Below are 21,958 nucleotides of genomic sequence, written 5' to 3'. Positions count from 1 at the left end.
GGTAAGGTTGAAATCTAAAGCTTCTTGAGATTAAAGCTAATAATAGCTGCTACTTCTAACGTTAAAAAAAAAATCAAAACAGCAAGTGAACAATGCACTGAAGTTAATCTGGAAAAGTGAAACGCTTATGCAATGAATGCAGATATGACTAGATGAAAAATCACATTGTGTTCTTAAACAGTAGAGTGCTGCAGTTGCAGCTGAGATGAGGTTTACTTAACAGGGTTTAGATATCAAATCTAGCAGTGAGCGAAACCTTTGGAGACCGTGGGTGTCGGATACTGAGTACCAGAGCTGAATAGTCAGGTCAAGTAAAGAGTTGTCCTGGAGGAAGAGGCGGTAAACTAGCTAGAGGGCTTAATCTGAAACGCTGCCCAGAACGTGCTGTTTGTGGTGTTGCTCTCCTGTGCATCAATCACGGCAGCACTAGAAGGGAATTCTCCCATGAGGTTTCTTGAGTGGATAGGCTAAGTGCACTTTATATGTGAAGTGTAAGTAGAGTCAGAAATAGAAGAGCAAGGGTAAGGAGAAGAAAACAAAGCTTGGGTTTTCCTCCCAGCACAGCTTGGTTGAAAAGGGTTATTAGGAATTATATGTAGATCATAGAATGTCCTGAGTTGGAAGTGACCCACAAGGATCATCGAGACCAACTCCTGTCCCTGCACAGGACAACCCCAAATTCACACCATGTGTCTGAGGGTGTTGTCCAAATGCTTCTTGAATCCTGTCAGGCTTAGGGCTGTGACACCTCCCTGGATGCTTGATGGCAGTTTGCATGAGCGTGAGGTTAGAACCTACATAGAAATAAAGAGGTTGCAGTTAATGGGACTTAATCTGGAGAGGACTTGAGAGGAGACAAGTCTTCAATTACGCAGAAGGTTGTTGTAAGGGAGTGGGAGTGATAATCTGTTCTCCATATCTGTACTGAATGGGACAAGAAAAAATGTGTTTAAATTATAGAAAAATGGCTCTGTTAAACATTAAGAAAAAGTCCCAGCAGCAGAGATAGTTGAGCACGGGAATACTTTGCCTCGGGAAGTTGTGGAATCTCCATCACTGGAGGCTTTTAAGAGCAGATTAAACAAATATCTGTCAGGAATGACATATGATCCTTCCTAGGGGTAAGGATAGGGCCTGGATGGCCTCCTGAGATCTCTGCTGGCTGTGTTTTCTGATTGCTAGAGATTAGGGTTGCAAGAGGTGATTTGGGACTTGCTGAATCGTTAAGACCTGAGATAGAATCTGTTATGGAGTAGGGATCCGGAGAATTGTGCACGCTGGGGGCTGTTCAGCATGGGAAGGACCTGGGGAATCTGGGACAGAGCTCTTCATGCAAGGCCAGCAAAATGGTCTGGGTATTGAAACATCCGGATCTCATGGGACTCGCTGCTCTTCCTCAGGAGAGTATCTCCATAGACTCCTGAAACAGTGTCACCTCCAACTTGGTGCCCATGCTGTTGCAGAGGAAGTGTGAACAGTGCTGTTCCATTTTCAGATCTGCCTTTCTAAAATTGAATTAACATTAACCTTTGAATGACCAGCAGGATCCCTATTCAATCAATAGAAGCACTTTCTGAAGTGGTCCCTTGTCTTCATTGCCTTGCTGGAGTGTAGGAATTAAAATAAAGGTAGCTTGTGTGCAAGTGCAGACAGGTGTCAAGTTAATTGCAGCACTACCTGGAGTAGGTTGAACAGTTCTGTCACATGAGGTTAGCTTAGTCGCTGATACAACCTGTGGCTTTACTCGCAAAGTCATTAGACAGAAGAATGCACCAAGTCAGCAGTGTAAAACTGAGTCGTGTTTTAGTTTGAGCAGTCTCTGTGTGAAGACTGGCCTTTGGAGCCTTCCCTTTGAGTCACTATTTTGACTTTTTTTTGTGCAGTACCGAGCTCCATGTCAGTCTGTGTATTATAGTGGCATCTAAATAAATCCATGGTGTTGGCTGGTCTCTTTCACCTCTCATTTACTCTTCTAAAGGGAGGCTTTTTCTCTGGTCAGATATTTGTTAGAAATATTACTTTGTGTTTAAAGGTACTTCACTAACGTTAAGTGCTGTGTTGTATAGACTTTAAATGGCTTCAAGTATGGTAACAGCACTAGGTGTGTATTGCTGAATAATTGCATTTAGCAGATTGCCATGTAATTATCATGTGCTGACTGACATAGAGGACAAGTGCTGGGTCCTAGAAACACTGATTATTTTGCCACTCTGTAATTACGATGTCGTTAATAAGTAAGAGTAATTACATAGCACTTTTGTTTGCATTATCCTATGAAGTGCAGTCTTGGTATATTTTCAGATAGCTGGGTGTCTGACAACTAGCAGTAAGGACTATTTCACAGTCAGAATGGTCTTCACTCAATTTGCTTAATGTTAGTGAGCTAAAGATAAAAAGAACAATACTTAGACCTGAATTCTTCAGTAAGTTTTAAAGCGGTAGAGATAGTGTTTTCCAGGAATTATTTTATGCTCATGTTTTGCGATAATTACGATGGACATTAGTTACAAAAGTGGGGATTATGTGATCTGAGTTTTCTCACATCTGAGTTAACAGAAGTAACTAACAGTAGTTTCTTCAACCTGACACTCACAGTAAGCAGGGAAAAGAAAACCACAACAATAGTATATGCCTTTTTTTTTTACTTTCAAATAATCAGTTGTAAATAAATTTTCATCTAGTCTTCAGCTTATTTTTCTCTACTTGCTTCTGACTAATTGCGCAATAGAAGGGGGTACAGAAACACAGAAGTGTCGCATATAAATTTAACTATTGTGTGTTCATCTAGTCTAGTTGCTGTTTAGAAATGCACTGAAATGTTTGTGCTCTACTCTTCCTCTAGCACTCCCATAGCTCAGTTAGACCTGGAAAGACTTTAGTGATGAACTGGTCTATGCACGAAGAGCAAACAGAAAAGCATTGTTAGATCTATGTACAAGAAAATGGAGAGAGGGGGAAAAAAAGCCATTGGAGTATGCCAAGTATAGCTTAAGCACACAGGAACAGGAGTGGGCAGTGAAAGAAATCTCATTTTCAAGCTGCGAACAGGTAGGTAAGCAATGGAAATAAATCTAAAAGCAAACCGTAAAGTGTAGTTGCGGATTCCTTCAAATAGCACTTCTTTAAAATTAGGAGGTAAACAGTGCAAATCAAAATGTTCTAACTTGAAATAAGGTCTAATTTCACTGTGTCCCCGTGGAAAAGATGAAGTTGGGCCTGTGACTTATAGACAAGAAGGCTAATGTATTAGTTTTGTAATTAAGTCCTGTAAATTGTGCATAACAGAGCAATTAACTACTTTAACCAAGCTTTGGAGGGGGAAGAAGAAAAACCTGTGTGCACTGGGAATGAAGGCATGGAACATATTCTCTAACTCAAACCTGAAAAACCTGGTGTTAGTCTTGGGTTCTTTCCAGTGACCCCTTGACTCCCATTTTCCTGCCCCCTGCACAGCTTTGGAACTGGTCAGCCATTTTTGTTTTTGGAAGGGACAGGAGACAGATATAATGAATGGCTTTTATTGTGCAATATTTCAAAACCTTTTTGACTGCATTCGGATGGGATGGAAAATGTTCTACCCTGCGCTGCAGCCAAAACAAACAAAACATATTCCCTAAACCTGGATGTGTGTTTCACTCAAACTGGCAGTAGTTAGAGCTCTACTCTTAAACAAGAATTTAGTTTGACAATTTTTAGGCCTTGTTCGGCTGAATGTAGCAGCCAAAGAAAATACTTGGGAAAAAATTAAATAATACACATATTTACAGCTTGCAGGTGGCATTAATTTTTGTGGTTCATAGTATTTAGTTTTAAGAATCCATGTAAGTTGGGGTGTATTGTAGAATAAAAAAAAAAAAAAGAATTCTTAATTGTCTTTTTTTTAAATTAGTTTTTTTATGAGAATAGTCTTTCTGAAGGAAAATACATTTTATGTAGCTCCCTGATGGGTGATAAATAGTTGTGATTCAAGGCTTTAAAAGTTGAGGGTCCACCAAGACACTGAAAATTCTACAAACACAAGACCCAGCAAACTAGCAGTAAAACCTCTTGACAGAAGCCTGCGCTGGACTGGCTTCCAGCTTCACTCAAGTTTAGTTTAAATACCCTGTTTATGGTGCAGGATTACTGCTGGGTTTTGGCATTGCCAATCAGATCAGTGAAGACCTTGGTGTAACCTAGAGAGTTCATGTTGTTCAACATGTTTTATAGTCTGAGCAGCCATATTTATCAATAATAAATTTAATTTAGCAACCTATGCCTGTAGGCCTCCAAGTACTGCAACAATGAAGGACTAAAACTAAATTTATCAAAACAGACACCATGTCTGGACAACACCCACCCTGCAAACAAACCTTTTATTCCTCACAATCCCACCCTGCAAGCACAAATCCCTTTGAAGAAATAATATGCAAAACTCTTAATGTTTTTTAAGTAGATAATCACATTTTTTTAAAAAAAAAAAAAGCTCATTTGAATCATTAAAGATTACAAACAAGGTATCTCAAAGTCTGAACAGAAGTTGCAAGAACAAATAGTGATTGTTCCTGGAAAGCCCTAATGATGTAGTAAACTAAACAAGCTAGGAATCAAAAACCTGGGCTTTTTATTCCCTCTGTGATCTGGGTTGGGTTTTGTGCTATTCTTGAATTAAGTTGTCACTCAGTTTCCTTGCTCTTTGTCTTTCACTTATTTGCCAGCAGCTGTAACATCAGGGTGGAAAATATGGATCTAATATCACCATCCGTTAAATCAGCGGAGTTATCCTGATGATACTTCTGAAGCCACATTTCACTGTCATAAATAACCTGCCTATGTCATACAAATGTTTGGACAAACAAATGCACTTAGTTCCATGGTTAGAAGGTCAGTAATGCTGAGTTTTGGTAGTAAATAATATTCACTAATGCAAATCTATTAAGGTTGTAAGGGAATTCGTGTTTGAACTGTGACTTGGGTATGTTGAGTATCCTCGTGTGTGCTATTGAGGAAAAAGTAATCATGTGGGTACAAATATTAATGATGAATAAAAAGGTCATTTTACTCTCAAGGAAAAAAATAAGTGCCTATGGTGAGTTTTGCAAGGAAAGCTTTGTGAGGTTTATATAAGGTAGGTAATGTACATGTAGCTTATCTTAATGTTAAGCATTACATAATACAAGCTATGGAATATAAGCCTCAAACATTCACTTTACATTTGGTTTTGCATGTCTCCCACTGCTTCTCACAGCAGAGAGAGGCCTGTGGCACCTCACTGAGTTTTCCTGCATCGCTGTGTTCCACTGCCGCGGGTTTGGAGGTGCTGCCCTCGGCTCTGCCGCCTTCCCTTGCTTCTGCCTTCCCAGCGCTTCCTTGTGCTTCATACACTGATGTCTGACTTTCGCCAGTCACCAAAATTCCAAGTTGGTTCACAGAGTATGAGTACGAAAGATATTGCAAATTAGGTACATTAAAGCATTGCAGCCAGGAGCTTTATCTAATGCTTGGCATAGCGCCTCTTAATAGAGCCACAAAAAGCCTCAGTCACAGCCTTGTTCTGTGGTATTAAGTGTGGTGGAATGGCACCTTTATGTAAGAGTTAAAGAAAACAATAAGGCTATAGGCAGAATTAAATATATGGTTTCATATTGACACACAGAATAGCCAAAGCCTTAAATTGTTCATCTTTTATTAGCAAAGAAAATCTCTGCTTCTGAAAGTTTCTTTTTCTCTCATTCCACCAAGGATCAGCAAGGGCCAGGGACTTGGGGTGGTAGCTGAGGAGAAGTCTTAAACTAAATCCTAAAACTTTCCGTTTCCATATTTTTAGCCTGCCTTTCTTCTGCTTTCAGTATTGAATACAGCGCAACTAGTATGACCGTGCCAAAAGCTGTTTAAACAATATTAAGATGTTTTCTTCAAACTTCTCCCTAGGAAGATACTCTTTTTCGAGAGGAATGTTTTCCCTGGAGCATTACATCATGAATTGGTTCAGTTCTTGGAGTAAGAAATTGGACCAAATGGTGGAGAAGGTCTCCAGGGGAAACATACTTATGCTGTTAAGTATTCCCACCAGAAAGCTTAGAAACCGCTTACATATTACCATTCTGTCCACATTTAGCCTTTCACCTTACTGCAGCTGAACAGAGGGAAGGGGGGTGGTTAGACTTTCTGAAGGAAACTTGAACCTTCTTTGTTTTTGTCATTACATTTTTCCCCGCTCTTAGTGTATCTTGTGAGCTGAACTCTGGTCATGGAATGTCTCATTTCTGACAGTAATGCTGCAGAAAGATGCATTTGTTTTGTGTGAAAACTGCTAATGAAATCTTAATTATCAAAGCTTTGTTGGAAACTCTGAATTTAGGGGTTTTGCTGAGGATTAAAATAAGAGGAACCTCTGAGAAGACTAAAGGATGGAGGAACTTGGGTGGATTAATGGGACAGCAGCCATATGATCAACGTCTGAGCTGTAGCAGGATTGTGTTTCCTTTGTGGATGGACTGGTTCCCCCTCAAAGATGGAGGCACTTGATATTATTTCCTATATTGAATGAAAACCTCAGAACAAGGAGAAATAGATTTCCTAAATTTAGTACTGCAGATCTCAGATTTTTTTTTTTTTAAATATGGCAGTTCTACTCCATGAAATTGCAAGTTTATCAGCTTTCAAATAATAATTCTACAAAGGTCTGCATTTTGTTTTGCAGACAGTTAGGGACCTAAAAGCATATTTCAGGTGCAAGTTGAATTTGGACAGTTTTGAGTTGTTCATCTTTAGTTCACACACTTACCTTACAGGATATAAAATGAAAATACATACCACTGTAATAAAACTTAGAAGAACAACATCCTTGACAAACATATTCCAGGGCAGGACACTTAGTAGTTCATGTGTGGTTTGAATTGGACCATGGAGCTGAATTAGAAAGGAGCCTCCTGTGGTACTTCTGAGTCGTGTTCCCATCAGTATTTGGGGCAAACCATGTTCTACTCCCCGGATTTGTTTGATGGGAGAACAGAGGCTTTTTCTATCCCAAATCTTTCATCTGGCACCTTCAATCACTCCTTAGAAAAACAAAACCAAGCAAAAACTTAATTTAATTTGGTTTTCTTACTCAAAGGGCAGGATACTCCACAACCGTAAGAGGCTGAAGAGAAGGTCAAGCCCTACAGATGCTTTCTCTATTCCTATTTGATATCTAATCTTTCTAAAAGGTGGGAGTTTTTAAAGAAAAAAAGTCACAGGCAGACTTTAACTGTTCATAACAAGAAGGACCATTAAGCTGGTCCAGCTGCTGAGGGACTGGCACTAAAATTGGTGACTGGAAATTGGCACAGGATTGTAAAAGACTTCTGCCAAAACATTTAAATTATGTAATAATATTAAATACACACTAATTACACTGTGCATATTATTGCTACATTTACGTTATGAAATCATTCTGTAATGAACTGTATAGTAGATAATGTGAGATTGTGAGAAGAGAGACTGTTCTGAATCACACTGAAATTGGTGGAAATACCCGTGCTGGCTGCAGTGGGTTCCGGATGAGAGCATCCAAGTGGTACTGTGTTATTCTAATAGGGAAAAAAAGGCACGATTGTATGAGCAGCTCTTGGACCTGTTGGCCAGAGCCCTGATGCAACCAGCTCTTTGGATGTTTTATTTCTGCCATAGAACAAATGCAGCCAAGTCGGTGACAGCGCAGACTTTGGCCATCGGCAATTCCCAGGGCTGCTGAGGCCTCCATTGTCTCAACACTTTCAATTCACAAACTCATCCCAATTCAAAAATTGTCCTTTGCAGCAGATCCTTTTTTTTTCTCCCATGTCTCCCAGAATACGTGGCTCATAATACACTTCCGCTTAAAAATTCTGAACTCTTATGAATATTTAGCAGAATGGCCACTTAATCTTCCTGCTGCTGTTAACAAAACGTAAAAAGATATATTTACTTTTGCTTCCTTTCTCAGCCATTTTTTCACTGCAGAACAAACTTTTTAAAACTGATTGCACCAGATGATTTAGCGGTATGGCCAAATAGTCCCTGCTTGATTAAGATGGATGGTAGCTGTATTTGGAGCAATAGTAATTAAGACTCCCATGGCAAGCAAGGAAAAATAACAAATTAATCTAAAAAGAGCTTATGGGGAAACTCTTAAACTGAAAAGTGTTCTTAAAATCCAAAATTCTATAGCACTAGTAAAATCTTGGTTTATTAAAGCTCATAGAATTATTACGATTCAAATTATCTTTACTGTATTTGTTTTGATATTTTGACATTTGCACACTTTTCATTTTAAAGATTATTAAAAAACGTAGCAGAAGCTTCAAACCTGGATTTTTCAAGACAGCCACTTCCAGTTAAATCACTAGATTTCTTTACAATTAGATGAACTGTATTCATAGTCTATTTTTTAATAGTCTTTTTCACTGATACATGCAGATGACAAAATGTCTTTGTATCACAAGAACACTTCATTTCTAGGTTGCGTTTTCTGTCTCGGTCAGGAAAACCTTCTCAAAATACACTGAAAATAAAGACCGCATGGTCTCATAAACATTACAAGGACTCTTAGTCCTGAGCTTGTTCTGCTCCTGACATTCCAGAGCTCTCTTGATATTGCACTAGTCCTTTCAGAGTTTCTACATGTGTAAAATGAGATGCCCACCTCTTGAAGGAGGAAAGTGTATTTACAGTGTGCAAAATCTTCGATATGATCACTGAGCTATTACTGGTTTTAACTATTTCTATACTGATTCTGCCTCTGTGTACGGAGGTGAAACATTTAATGTCTGATGGTCAACAGCATCAATGTTGCTGCTGTTCAGGTGCGACTGACAGAAAAAGCCCGAATGATTTGATGGCGATGCTACTTTTAGAAGAGAGGTGGCTTGTTCAGCCTTTTAAAGTCCTTAAGATAATGTCTTTTATATCTATGATTGATTTATTTGATATTTATGCAGTTGGCAGTGGGATTTGAAATATAACATAAGCACTTCCTGAGATGTCAGTACTCCAATGTTAGTGGTCTGAACAAGGATGTAATTCATATCTGCAGGTGCTTACTCTGGTATCAAACACTTCAATAACATCATGCTTGTGGAATCCGGCACTCCCCAGTGTCCCATTTGTATCCTGATATGCCCACGTCTTTCCTATGTGTGTTTTTCTTTCTTAAGGAGCTCTCATTTCCTTCAATAGGATATGTTTTATTTCATCCTTTTTCCTGCATTTACTCATATTAATGTCACCGCATTCACTGGTAATAGCTCGGCTTGGAAATAACCCGTATATCCCTGAAAACACTGAGCCTGAAATTCAATGCCTGAGATACTTTATTAAGAAAGAATAGATGTTTAAGTGAAGGCAGGTAATAATTTCTTTTTGGACTCCTAATTTGATGTAGCCTGTTAAAGGTGCATCAGGCATGTTCAGCCACAGCCTCATGGCCTCTGTTTTGCAGCATTCGAGAGTCCTGGGATCCAGGTTGTCTGGCGCTTTTCTACTAAATGGCCATACCATTTGAAACTGGATGCTGTCAGAGGAATTTACACAGTTTCTAAGATAAAGAGACACCTTTTAGGCTTCTCTTAGGAGAATTTCTTCAGAATGAAAAGGGCAGAGTCAGGTGGTGGGTTCTTGCCCGTGAGCAGGTTTTGGGAAGGGTCTCCTCATGGCGGTTGGATGAGCTGACACTTTTGGGACTATTTTCAGCTGCCCAGCTGAGAGAGAGTTTTGCCTGCACTGTTTGTGCAATGAAACATTATCTTTTTGGAACTCCTTTCCTTCGTCCCTTTCTCCTATTTTGCTCCGTTTATGAAAAGTATGAGTTAAGCTTACAATAGATAGTAGTCTCTTCACTTGCTTTGCAAAGCACGTTTGCACGTTTTGTGAGATCTAAGAATAAAGTTTTTGAAAGAAGTGGTAGCGCTTCTCTGAAACTGCATTGTCCCTTTTCCAGTTGCTTTGTAGACATGAGCCTTAATAAGCTTCCTGTAGACAGGGAAAAAGTATCTGACGTGGAAGGACTTGAGGCTGACGTAGGTTATAGGGTTGATTACCAAATGTGACAGTGACAGGAGGGACCTCAGAAGCTCCAAAATGCCAGAACAAGTGTTTTGTTCGGAGGCCACTTTGGAGAAGCATTTTGATTAAATATACTGGAGTGTTCAGTGCATGAAATCTGTATTTCCTGTCATTATCTTGGTACAATCACGAGTGCCCTTTTGATTATTTTTATGGATGTGCTCATCAGCTGTAGCTTTTCCCATCCCTGTGGGAATTTTCCTGCCCTGAAAAGCTGAACTTCACAATATCTAGTAGAAACCAGGGGTTTTTTTCCCAGCTGATAAGTAGTGCAGCACCAGAGTCTCTAGTTACCTGCGCTGTACTTGGGGAAATCTTACAAGCCATAATCTGTTCGAACAACTCACTTGGGTAAGTTAGTGCTCTGTTGTAAACTCACATAGGTGACTCATCGGGGAAGTTGCAACAAACAGAAATGCTGCAAAAGGTCTTGCTTGCAACCTGAGCTACCTCTTTTACAAGGTATAGGATCCTTATGTGTACATTTTACTGAAACACCAGCCTAAGTTTAGTGTTTGTTTGCAGCATGAAGTGATACGTGTTACTAATCTTCAGCTGGTGGAGTAACACCACATTTACAGCGGAAGCGGCCCCATTCATTTTTATTGCCGCAATGCTTATATGGCTGCGTCACATAATTTTCTTTCTGAGACATTTTTGCATTAGGCTACGTGCAAACTGGATTGATTTAGAGATAATCCTTGCTGTGTTAGGCTGACTTTGTCTGAGACTTTGTTCTTATGTTGTGGTCTTGATGTACATGAAGGTACAAAGGGTGAATAAGTCCAGGAGAAAATAAGCTCTGTAAACAAGCTTGTAGCCCTGTTAGGATTTTGACCGTTATTCAACGAGCCATGTGGTAACAAAGTCAACGCAGATAAAACAGCCATCATGTTCTAAAAGCACTGGCTCCTACCACTTGAAATAAAAAGAACCATTTTAGCTTGAGCTGTGACCCAAAAGGTAATTTCTCTAGTTTAATATAACGGAAGACAACAGTGCAATTATGCTGAACCATGCTATGGGTTGGTATGATGAGAATGCCCTTAGAAGATCTGAGAAGCACAGTCTATTGGGGCACGTAAGATACCTAAAACCCCACAGATGGGGACTGGGAGAGGCATACAGTATTCCTGTTATTTCGCTCTCACAGTTTATAAATAGCAAAAATGCAATTTCCTGCTTTCACTCAGGGCAGCTGCAAGTCACAGTGGCCTGTGGAAAATGGCCAGTTTGACTCACGATTAAGCCCAAGTGCCACATGCGTCTTACCTGCTTCAGCCAAAGCTGCTCTTCAGCAAAGTGCTTAATATCTCACTCTGTCTTTCTCAAATTTCTCCCCTCTCCTCATCACCATACAACTTGGTTTTTCATTTTAAGCGTTTTCGTCTATGATCCAGCCTAGAAAATTGGTAATTCTCTGCTACCAGCAGGTGGGGACAAGGAATACAAGACTTTTAGCTCTACTGTAAAGGAGGAAGAAACAAAACAAAGAGGAATGAATTTCCTTTCTTCAGCAGGTGGAACAAGTCTCCCTGCCTGAAGAAAGTCTATGTTCCTATCCTCCCCTCCATGCAGCTTCTTCTTGCTCTTCAAGTTTTTCCTTTTAGCTGGCAGGACTTCAGTTAATCCCTCCAGAGAAGTAAGCAAATGCAATTTGGTTTGTTTTGTCTTTATAGTGTTTCAAATATCCTAGAGCTTCTAATTCTGGGAAGGGACAAGTTTTCCCTTCACAATTACTTGCTGAATGTGCTGAAGGGAAGCAAAGAAATAAACAAGTGCAGAAATCAAACTTTAGTGATTGCCAAGGGTGTGCCCTTCCTCTGTGATGTGCTGCGTGAAAGCCACACCTAAACCAGCACATCTCTGCAGACAAAAGCCTCTGAAAGATTTAGCAGTTACTCTGCATAGAGAACATTGGTACATCTTTGACTTTCGCCCTTTCAGACAGATTTAACAAAGAGTAATGCATGCAGAGAAATCTATACACATGCATAGGAATCAGTGACATAATGATTAAACGACTGCAATGAACCCAAAACAGATTCAAAAAATCTACGAGTTTTTAACTCCCCCTTTCACAACAGAGGTGGCTGTAACTCCAGATATGCTGAAATATGGAAAGGAAATTACTATATTCTCATTTTCTCCTTTTTTCCTGGTTGAATGTTGTGGCTATATGGCATTGTGGATGCCTTTCCACAAAGGAGGGGCATGGCAAGGCCAGGAGGATGTTCCAGACACAGGCGTGTGGTGACCTGATTTGTCACCTGTGGGGCAGGCTGGGCTCAGGTGTCGCCCATCACCCCTGATTCCAGTCTCCTCCTCAGCACTGGCTCTGGACACACTACGCTTTGCAGAGGGTAAGTTCTCTGGGAGGATTTTCCTCCTAAATTACTTTTTCTATTTATATTTTCCCTATTTCTGTGAACTAATGAGTGTAGTTTGATGGCTGAAAGCATGAGGGGGAGAAGCTGAAAGCTTTGTGTTGTTGGGGTGCTGTGTTGGGGACAGGATGTCACCCCGGAGCTGGCTCAGAGCAAACCCTGCTCTGTGCTGGGTGAATGGATGTGGTGTTGCTTTGTGTGCAAAGCTGGGGTCTTAGACAACAGTCATAATTCTTGTTTTCTTCCCACCATGGCTCTGCTCCATGGTCTGAATGGTGTGGCTCTTTGGCTTTTCAGGAAATCTGTTCTTTGAAGTGGTTTTCCTGGCTAAATAATTCCTGAAATAAAAAAAAGGACCCCGGTTCTTATAGCAGCGTTACCCTTATCCTGCTTTGAGTTTCACTTGGTTTCACCAGGCTTAATTCCTTGTTGGGAGGTTGTAGAGGACCTATGAAGTTTTGGTGCCCATGCAGTTGAAAAACTCCAGTGCAAAATGCTCTTAGATATTATCCACAGCCACTATAGGCTCTGGAGTGTCTCTCAATATTACCTGGGCTCATCTCCAGGGATTTTGCTCCAGTTGCAGTCCTGGTTTAACTCCCCTTGGGCTCAGTCTCTCCTGCTGTGAGCTCTCTCCTTCCAGAGCAAGCCACGTTCAGATTTTCCTTGAATTTCAATCTGAGGTCTCATTTCAATCTACCTGCAATTAGGACAGCAGCATTTTGGGGTGTTTAGTCGATGAAGATATAAGCCAAAAAGACATCGAGCTTTGAATGTATTTTAAACATGAATTTTAGCTTTGAAGGCCTCCATCGTGTGTGCTGCAAATGGGTCTGTTACTTCAGATTTACGACACCTGGGTACATGGTCTTTTGAGGGCAGGGAAGCAAGCAGGTACACGTCTTTTGAAGACCAACTTTTTACAAAAAAAAGATTGTCACAACTAAGCAACTATGTATCTGGGAAGTGAAAATAATGAAGTAGAAGTTCAAGCACTTAGCTGATCCAATGTTATGCAGTTGTTAACTTCAAATGTAGCCAGTAAACCACAGGTAGTATGTACCTGTCCTTAATTCTGTGCATATGCAGGAGCCAGATGCTAATAAATGGGAACTGCCTTTTGTCACTGTACAATACTTATGAAACCTCTAAAAAGCCTATAGATCTCAAAGGAGCGAGAGCAGAGCAGGCTTTATTTCCCATGTTGGTTTGTAATGAAATGGCAGCTCAGAAGTCTCTAATGGATCAGCTTTGAAGGCCTCAGTGTTGCTCCCAGATCTGTAGGGAAGGACTCGTGTGCTTATTTTGGCTCCGCTGCATGGCCCAGAAAACTCCTGAGGGCACATTTTCTTGTCTTGTTTGCAGCACCATGCCCAGAGTAAGGCACAAAGTTGTGGTGCATTTTCTTACAGTTGTCCACTTCTTACCTTTGTTTCTCTCTGCATCAAAATGATTGGAATGAAGTCAGTAGGTACTTCCCTTTGGTTTGTTTTCTTGCACCGCACTGAGGTACAGACATGCTCCTGCACTGGATTTCAGCAGAATGGCTTCCCTGCCATCATACTGCTGCAGTCAAATAGGCAAAAACTAAAATGCTAAGTAGAAGCGCTGAAGATATTTGGTCCCTCCTGGTGTTATCTGCGCACTCTTAAAAAGCGTAATGTGATGCTGCTCAGTGATAGATGTCTCAGCTTAGCTCCTGAAAGCTGTAGAGCGCTGGTGGCGTGATCCGTTGCTCAGACTAATTAGCCCTTCTGCCTAATAGGTACATTAGCCTGAGCAGAGTGGTTTGCTAGTGGGACTAAACTGCTTCCTACGACAGCAAGTTTTTAGAACTAATTCAAGTGTCTCTGGACAGTTGTTGTATTGTGCCATGTAGACCTGACTACCATGACACGGGGCAAGTTAATTCACCTTTCTGTGCATCTCTTTTCCATTTCACCCTTTGCCTGTTCCATTCCTGGTTTTATAATGACTTAAACACGTGCTTAACTTTATGCACTGTGTGTAACCCTACTGACGTGCATAAATCTTGTGAGAACAGGGCTTACATATGTGCTTCAGTAAATTATTCGGTGTATAAACTCAAGCACATGGGTACGTTTTCACAGGTTTAGGGCCCCGGATGCAGGGCAGGATGGTCTTTTACTGTGTGCCTGGACAGTGCAATTTATCATAGCAGGGAACAAAACCCATATATAAATGAGTGCAAGGTGTCCGCCAGCACAAATCCAGTTGCCTTAAATTGCAAAGGTGGAAGTAATCTTTGAGGATGGGGAGGGGCAGAGGGGAATGAGAAGTTATTAAAAGCAGAAGAGATCTCAAGGAACCCAACTTCGTTTCATTCTTATGAAGAAGCTTTGAATACAATAGGGAAAAAGCATTGGGAGTAATTATCCAAAATGGGTGGCATAAATCCGAGCAGAAAGTAATACATCAGTTTTAAAGCTACTCATTTCAAACTGTGAGTTAGATTTATTTGACCTGCATTTGGGAGCAAATATTAATGAAAGGGCGAAGGCAGCTTATGGCTCTTTCAGTTCTTTCATTTCCCACTAGATGTCTCCGGTGTAAAAACTAATTATGAATGTTCTTGATTTAATTTGGAAAAAAAATTAGATGAAGCTTTTTTTTATTATTTCTTTCAAAGTCTTGTGCTATTGTGCAGCGTGCAGCTTAACCCTTGATCTTTCTCCAGTAACTACTTCAGCCTCAAGTACGAAAAGAGGCCACTTAGAAATGATGCAGTTAGTGGAATACTTTGTTTTTAATAACAAGTTGTCCAAGTATTATGAGAATCAAATCTTTATTCCCACCAATTCTGTGGCTGATATCTGTAACATGTAACATATCTCCCAGTTCTGATGACACATGTTCAGTAGTCTGCGAAACTTCGCTGTTTTTTTATTTATCATTATATTGCTGCATTTGAACTTGGACTTCATTTGGAATTACTCTTCTCAAAAGCAGCTTTATAAGAAAAAAGTTCTGGGTGAATCTCCAAAAATTGTTTATTTTGTCTCATTTACTGTTCATTAAAATTAATGGGACTCTAAATAGATACCAGGATCCAACCGTGTGGATTCTGGGCTTCGTCCTAGAATAAAGCAGAATTTCTGTTGGTATTTTCCTGTTGCCTGCTGATGAGAAGCTGCTAGAAATTCACCAAGTGGGTAGCACTGTGGGTGACAGTGGTTTGGTATTGTAGAGTCATTGACCTGTTCACACTTCATTTAAGACAAGTTCGATTGATTTTTCTTTCTTTCCTTTTTTTTTTTTTTTTAAAGCATGGATCTTGGTACTGACTGCATCATATTTGTAGCCTGCTGCTATCTGCTGGATATCTGTCTACAGAAGACTAGACAGTTTGTGTTTGGAAGAAGCAAAAATCCATCTCCACGCTTGATGTTTTTGCGGTAAGGACCAAAATCAAAATGTCAATCTTGAACTAAAGTGTAGTTAGTTCCATTCTTGTGGACCTGCAGTTATATCTTTGCTTTACCATTGTGCATGTCTTTTCCTAGTCCAAGCTGACAGATTGTCAGAGTCTGTGATGAGGTGTGAAATTTGTCCATTGAGTTTGGCCTGTAATGATGATTTACATTCTTAGAGAAGATCTTCAAGGATCCTGGGGTATTTTGGAAACTCATTGTTGAAACATTTTCATTGGCACTGATGGGGCTATTATTACTGGAGTTTCATTGTCCTCATGTCAATTATTAGCTTCAGCAGAAGAAAATTTAGATCAGTACAAGACATTTCTGGAAAATTTCGTATTTCTTTCCTGCACCATTTCAGTGTTTAGCTACAAGCCCGCTCAGTAGTTACAGATTTGAGCAAGATTGTAACAGTTTGTTAGTGTCAGAGCCAGGGCTGGAGCTCAGTTACTCCCCAGGCCATAGCAGGTTGGTCACAGCTCCTCAAATGGGACGTAGGGACGTACAAATTCAACAGCTGTTTTATTGTCCTTCTCAGTCCCCTCTTACACTTGGCTGTGCTTTCCCAAGATAGACATGCCATTAAACACAGTGTAATCACTGGCACAGCAGGTGTATTGAGATACAGACATCTAGCAATGTTTTAAATAAAAGGCATGAGTAATAATAATAATAATAATAATAATAAAAAGCAAACAAAAAAACCCACTGCCAGTCACCATAAGAAAAGGTATCCACTGGGAAATTAATAATTGCCCTCTGTGGACTACATAGCATATGCTGGCTGCATCCTGCTGCCGTTTTCATTTTAAAATGTTGAAGTTAAATTATAGCATTATCAGGAAACACACTTCTAAACCCATGCTTAAAGGTACAAAGGCAACAACAATCTCAAATGTCTTCGTAGGTGTTACATAAATATCAGACTTACGATAGGTAGCAGAAAAAAGTGAACAAATAATTCTTCTCCCCAAAGAACCACAAATATTTTTTTCCCATTAGTGACAGTGAACCACAAACAAACATTTCAAAAAAGTTGATGACATTTTTCTGATCACTTTATTTTACTCTGCTGTTCAAATTCCTGAGTCCTGGGATGCAATTGCAACACATGAGTTTTCTGTGGTCAGTTCTGTGTTAAACGTCTCGAAGATAATTTCCCAAAATGGTCAGGAAAAAGACTTGCTGACCCATCTAATTCCATACTCCTAAATTCCATCTCTCTGATTTCAAGCCATGTAGTGTTTGTGAGTAGTTGACTTCATTGAATATGCTGGAAAAGGTGTTTCAAACTTCATATGCTTTTTTGTATTTGCGTTTGCTTGGGTTTTAAAATCTGGCTGCTTAAATGGGAATGGAGTTAATAAAAAAATCTAATAGAGGGTATGTCAAAAAGATGGACCCAATTTGTCATTATACTGCTTTGAAATTGGGTCCATCTTTTTGAAACACCTTGTATTTCACCTTCAGTGCTTGTGCAAATATGTCATGAGGAACGGTGATCCCTTCCAATCCACCTCCCCCTTCACTCCAGAAAGCAAAGGTTTCAAAATTGGGTGAAGCACCAAGACAGGTAGTTCCATTCACACAGTGTTAAGCCCGTCCAATATATCTTCCCTCTTGGCAACACTTCCTAACTTGAGCTCGGAACTCCATTTATTGGAAGCTACGTATCTGTGATTTATAGCCAGCATGGATACTCCAGGTACAGGACAGACCTGTTAGATGATGAAACTTTGGGTGGCTCTTCAACGCGCATGGTCTGGCTGGGCCATTCCTGGACGGTGCTTTGTTAACCGTGCAGATCTGCACTGAACACCTTTGTGCTCAACTGCTGTGGGGCTGGTACTGATTAAACAGCACAGTCAGCCTAAAACACCACCAGCGGGGACCTGTCCTTCTTTTGCTTGCTTTCTTAAGCTTACATATTTCTTTCTTTCACTTCTTGTTCTTCTACTAATGTACTGTATTGTATTTCAAATTGAAGCCTGTTCTTCAGTCTGGCCTTTCTGAGTCACGGTGACATAGTCACAGGTCTGAACGCTCGCGCTGTGCTGCTGGGGGGCTGGAGGACTCTGTGTGCGGCTGTTCTCTCTGCAGCACCGCACTGAATCCCCAAGCTTGACAGGAGTCTGTGGGCACTATTATAATTAGATAATAGAATAATTTCATATGCAATTGAAAGTGCTGCAGGGAAAGAAGAAGGGTGTTTGGGAAAGTAGATTGTAATTACTTGAGCTGGAATTTGGCCAGGATACAGAGGTTAGTCTTGCGAAAAGTACTGAGGGACCTTCCATGAACACAACTAGTTAGGATCTCAGCTAGACTTCTGATTTAAAAGATGCAGCTGTCACAGCCTGGTGCCCCCACAGTGTACTCATTCAGGACCGAACAGAGCTACCAGAAACAGCCACAAGCAATTTTCCATGATAAAGGTAAAAAGGAAATAGAGGTGACTGGGAATGATTTTTATTCTGCCCTAAATTGTCCTTGACATTTTCTCCAACACTTGCCACGTGAAACAAAAAATTTGATTCAGTGTGAAATGGTGTGGGAAGGGAAGGACATCTCTGCTGAAGGGAACTGAAATTTTAAGTCTAGTGGCTAAAGTGATTGTGTGGTCACGTGAGAGACCTCAAAAAATTGGGAATTCAGCACCATTTTCAGTGGTAGATGAGCACAAATCCTGTGTGACCTGATAGAAAATCCCAGCATAAAATTTGAGCCTTAATCGGACTGAGCAGTCCAATAATGGTTCAGTTTTCAGTCATGGAGAAGATTCTGGTGTCATTAAGGGAGACTCTGACTTTTACTCTCTGAAAAGGACCCTTCTTATTTTCATCCTTACTGCTAGTCAGAAAGATATATACTCTCCAAATAATAGCAGTTTCCTTGTGCTGGAGTTATAGTGGCTTTGTGATACAATAAACAGCACCCTGTCATAAGTCTTGTATAAAAAATGGCTTGACATTTCTTTAAAAGTAAAGAGAAACACTACTGCAGAGATGACCTCTGTGCAAGGTCACAGATGTTTTGCATGGTGGGGGAAACTACGGTTACATACTTATATGCTAGGATATATTGCTTACTTTTCACAAAGCGTTTTCCTGAGAAATTACAGTACATTAAAAAACGTCGGGTGAGCTCCACTCAGCCTTTTAGTGCTCATTTTTTAAATGATACATAACAGAATAAATATGGTGGGGTGAGTTAGTAACTTTTTGTTCCCCCTTCCTTTCATTCACTTTGTGCTTTAAAAAAAGTCTTAAACGCCTCACCATCCAAATTGGATGGAATTTTGAAGAATAACAATGGAGCAGGTCTCGAGAAGGTTTGTAATTCAGCATAGGTTTGGAGAACTGCCTAAATGTTTGGATATTTGTCAGGACATCTGCAGAAATTGAATTGGAGATCTTGCCACAGTAGTTTACTTGTTAGATTTCTTGTACTTCCCAGCATGTGGGAAGTCAACGGGTGGAACTTGCTGCCACCGTCCACTGCTGAAGTGCTGTTTGGTGTGTGCAAACCTGGGTAAAAGCTTTGAGGTTTGTACCCTACAGTGGTGTAAATGGAGCTACCTGACTAGAGAGGGCTGTTTTATTTGATGCTGGTGGATCCAGCTGCGTGTTTGACCCCTGTATGTGTATATATATATATTGAATGCATCATCAACAAGGAACTCGCTGGGGGTACCAAAAAACATTTCCCTGAGGACATTTCACTTGACTGATCCATTCCCGTGAGATGTTGTGTGGCTGGGTTCCTACTCCTGTGTCAGCTGAGACTGAGGATAACATAACTCCCAGAGCGCTGGGGGAATAGTGAAAACCTTGCTGGTTTACCAACTGAAAAAGTTCCCGGACACTGAAATCACATGGAAATGAGAGTGCCATCTTCACACAAGATAGCGCATTAATGATAGTTAACTTTTAGTGGGACTCTGCAATTACAAAGTTCAAAGGATTTGATAAACTAAGGTCAAGGTATGTTGCAATTTCCTCTGTGGGGAAACCGAGGCAGGGAGACTTTTTCTGGATTATATGGCACGTGATGTAAATGTATCAGCTGTTATTACTGGCAGACTGCTGAGCTGCTCTGATCTTGTCATCGAAGCCAATATGAATGAATCTCAAAGGGTAGGATTAGGAGTAACAACTCCTCCAGGCAGAATTCCCGCTCCCCTCTCTTGCTGTTTGCTCTTGTGAACTGGTGACTTGAAAGGGGCTGCCAAGCATCAAAAACTCCTATTTTACAGATTTAGTCAACATAGTCCAATGGCTTGGCATTGCATAAATTACACTAAACACTTTTACCCCTGGGTAAACTGCAGCAGGAGAGGAAGAGCCCGGAGGTAACTTGAATCACAACTGTTACTGACAAAAGAAAACTTTTAGCCAGCTTTCCAATGTACGTTAATTTAGTGCTATTTAAAATTTTTCTGTTAGGGTTTTCGCCCCTTGACCACTGCTTGATCCATGAAATTGCAAAGTAAACCCTTTGTTTGCCATTGGCGCAAGAGTTTCATCTGCTCTCCCCTTCTCATTCATCCCTCCGCCTTCTTCGGCTCAGCCTGTCTTTCAAGCTAATTAAAGGAACTCTAGATTTGATCCAAGCTGTTCTTTCGCTAGATTTTTCAATCAACAAGAAAAAATTCTCTTTATCTTAAAAGCAAACAAGAAGCAGCCAATAACATAGTGGAACAGGAGGTCAGAGAAAATCCAAAAGGAAAGACACTGAATTTTCTTGAGAGGGAATTCCGGACCCTTACTCCTCTGATTTTGGAGTATACTTTTTGTCCACTGGATGGCAACAGACAGCTACCTACAGAGCCCTCTCCTATCACAACCGGCAGCCTCTACTTGAGGTTTCTCCCCTTTATCTGGGCTACTTTATTTAAAGGTATAGTATACAGTGACCTTTGCTGCCTTGAACTCTGTGGAGAAATGTCGGAGACATGTACAATGTGCTTCCTTTGTTTAAATAGACACTGTCGAGGTGTTGTATGCTCTGTCATTCAAACCCCCCGGGAAGCTCACCAGTAGAACACATTTTCTTATAGGTATTTTATCCCCTTTGCGCATGTAGAATTGTTTGGAAGAGACTGTCATTTAAAATATTGAGGGAAAAGATGCATTTCCAAGTGAGCAGCAATTTAGGATGTGAGCTTGGGGGATGTCTGTGTGCTCATCTGTCTCTTTGCCCAGCCTTAGTTTCCCACCAGTAAAATGGGGATACTCAGGAATTATTTTGTGAAAAATCTGCAGAAAACCTGGTCCATAATGTTGCTATATGAGTAAGATGACTGAGCAGATGCTGAGGGGTTGGTTGGTTTGTTTGCTTGGCTTTTAAAAGATCATATGTGAAGGGAGTTTAAAAGCATAGCTTGCTGAAAGGTGCTGTGGAGTTATTCCCCGATCTACACAAGTGCAGGCTAGAAATTGAAGATTCTACCTATTTCTGCAATTATGTGTAACCGAGATCTTGTGAGGTTTTTTTAGATTGAGCTGTATCCTCTCACTTTAAAAACAATAGACTCTTGGGTGAGGAGAGGGGGATGTACAGCCTTCAATAATTAGACTAGAAAGTGCCAAGGGACATGACAAATGAATCTTCACTGAAAGACTGGCTGGATATTTAAACTGGATGCACACAGCTGGTGATCTATGAGGCCAAAGCCTGCTCACCTTATTCAGAAAAGTCCTACTGGCCGACAGACGAGCAAGCTGTAGAGGGCTTGGCCCATATGGTGGTCTTAACCGTATATCCGCTTACATAGGAATCATCTTGATATCAGAATGTCGGTTACTTGTCTTTGGCTGTGTTTTTGGTCTCAAATTTGGTTGCTTGCCTAAAGCTTTCATTTGCTTTATCTTGTCCGTGCAATTACCACGTTATTTTGGACGTGAGTTGTCGTCTTTGTATTTAAACAACTTGGTTGTTTGACTAGTAGTTGTCCCGTATATTCACCACTAGGCTTTGTGTTAGCACTAGGCCTCAGCAAGCTTGCCTAGTGGTAATGCCTATTTCTAGGAAAAGAAAAAGAATAATCTACTAAAAACTAAGCAGCAT

The sequence above is a fragment of the Caloenas nicobarica genome, chromosome 25 (genome assembly GCF_036013445.1).
Source record: "Caloenas nicobarica isolate bCalNic1 chromosome 25, bCalNic1.hap1, whole genome shotgun sequence".
NCBI lineage: Eukaryota > Metazoa > Chordata > Aves > Columbiformes > Columbidae > Caloenas > Caloenas nicobarica.
Note: the sequence above shows the minus strand (reverse complement) of the source record.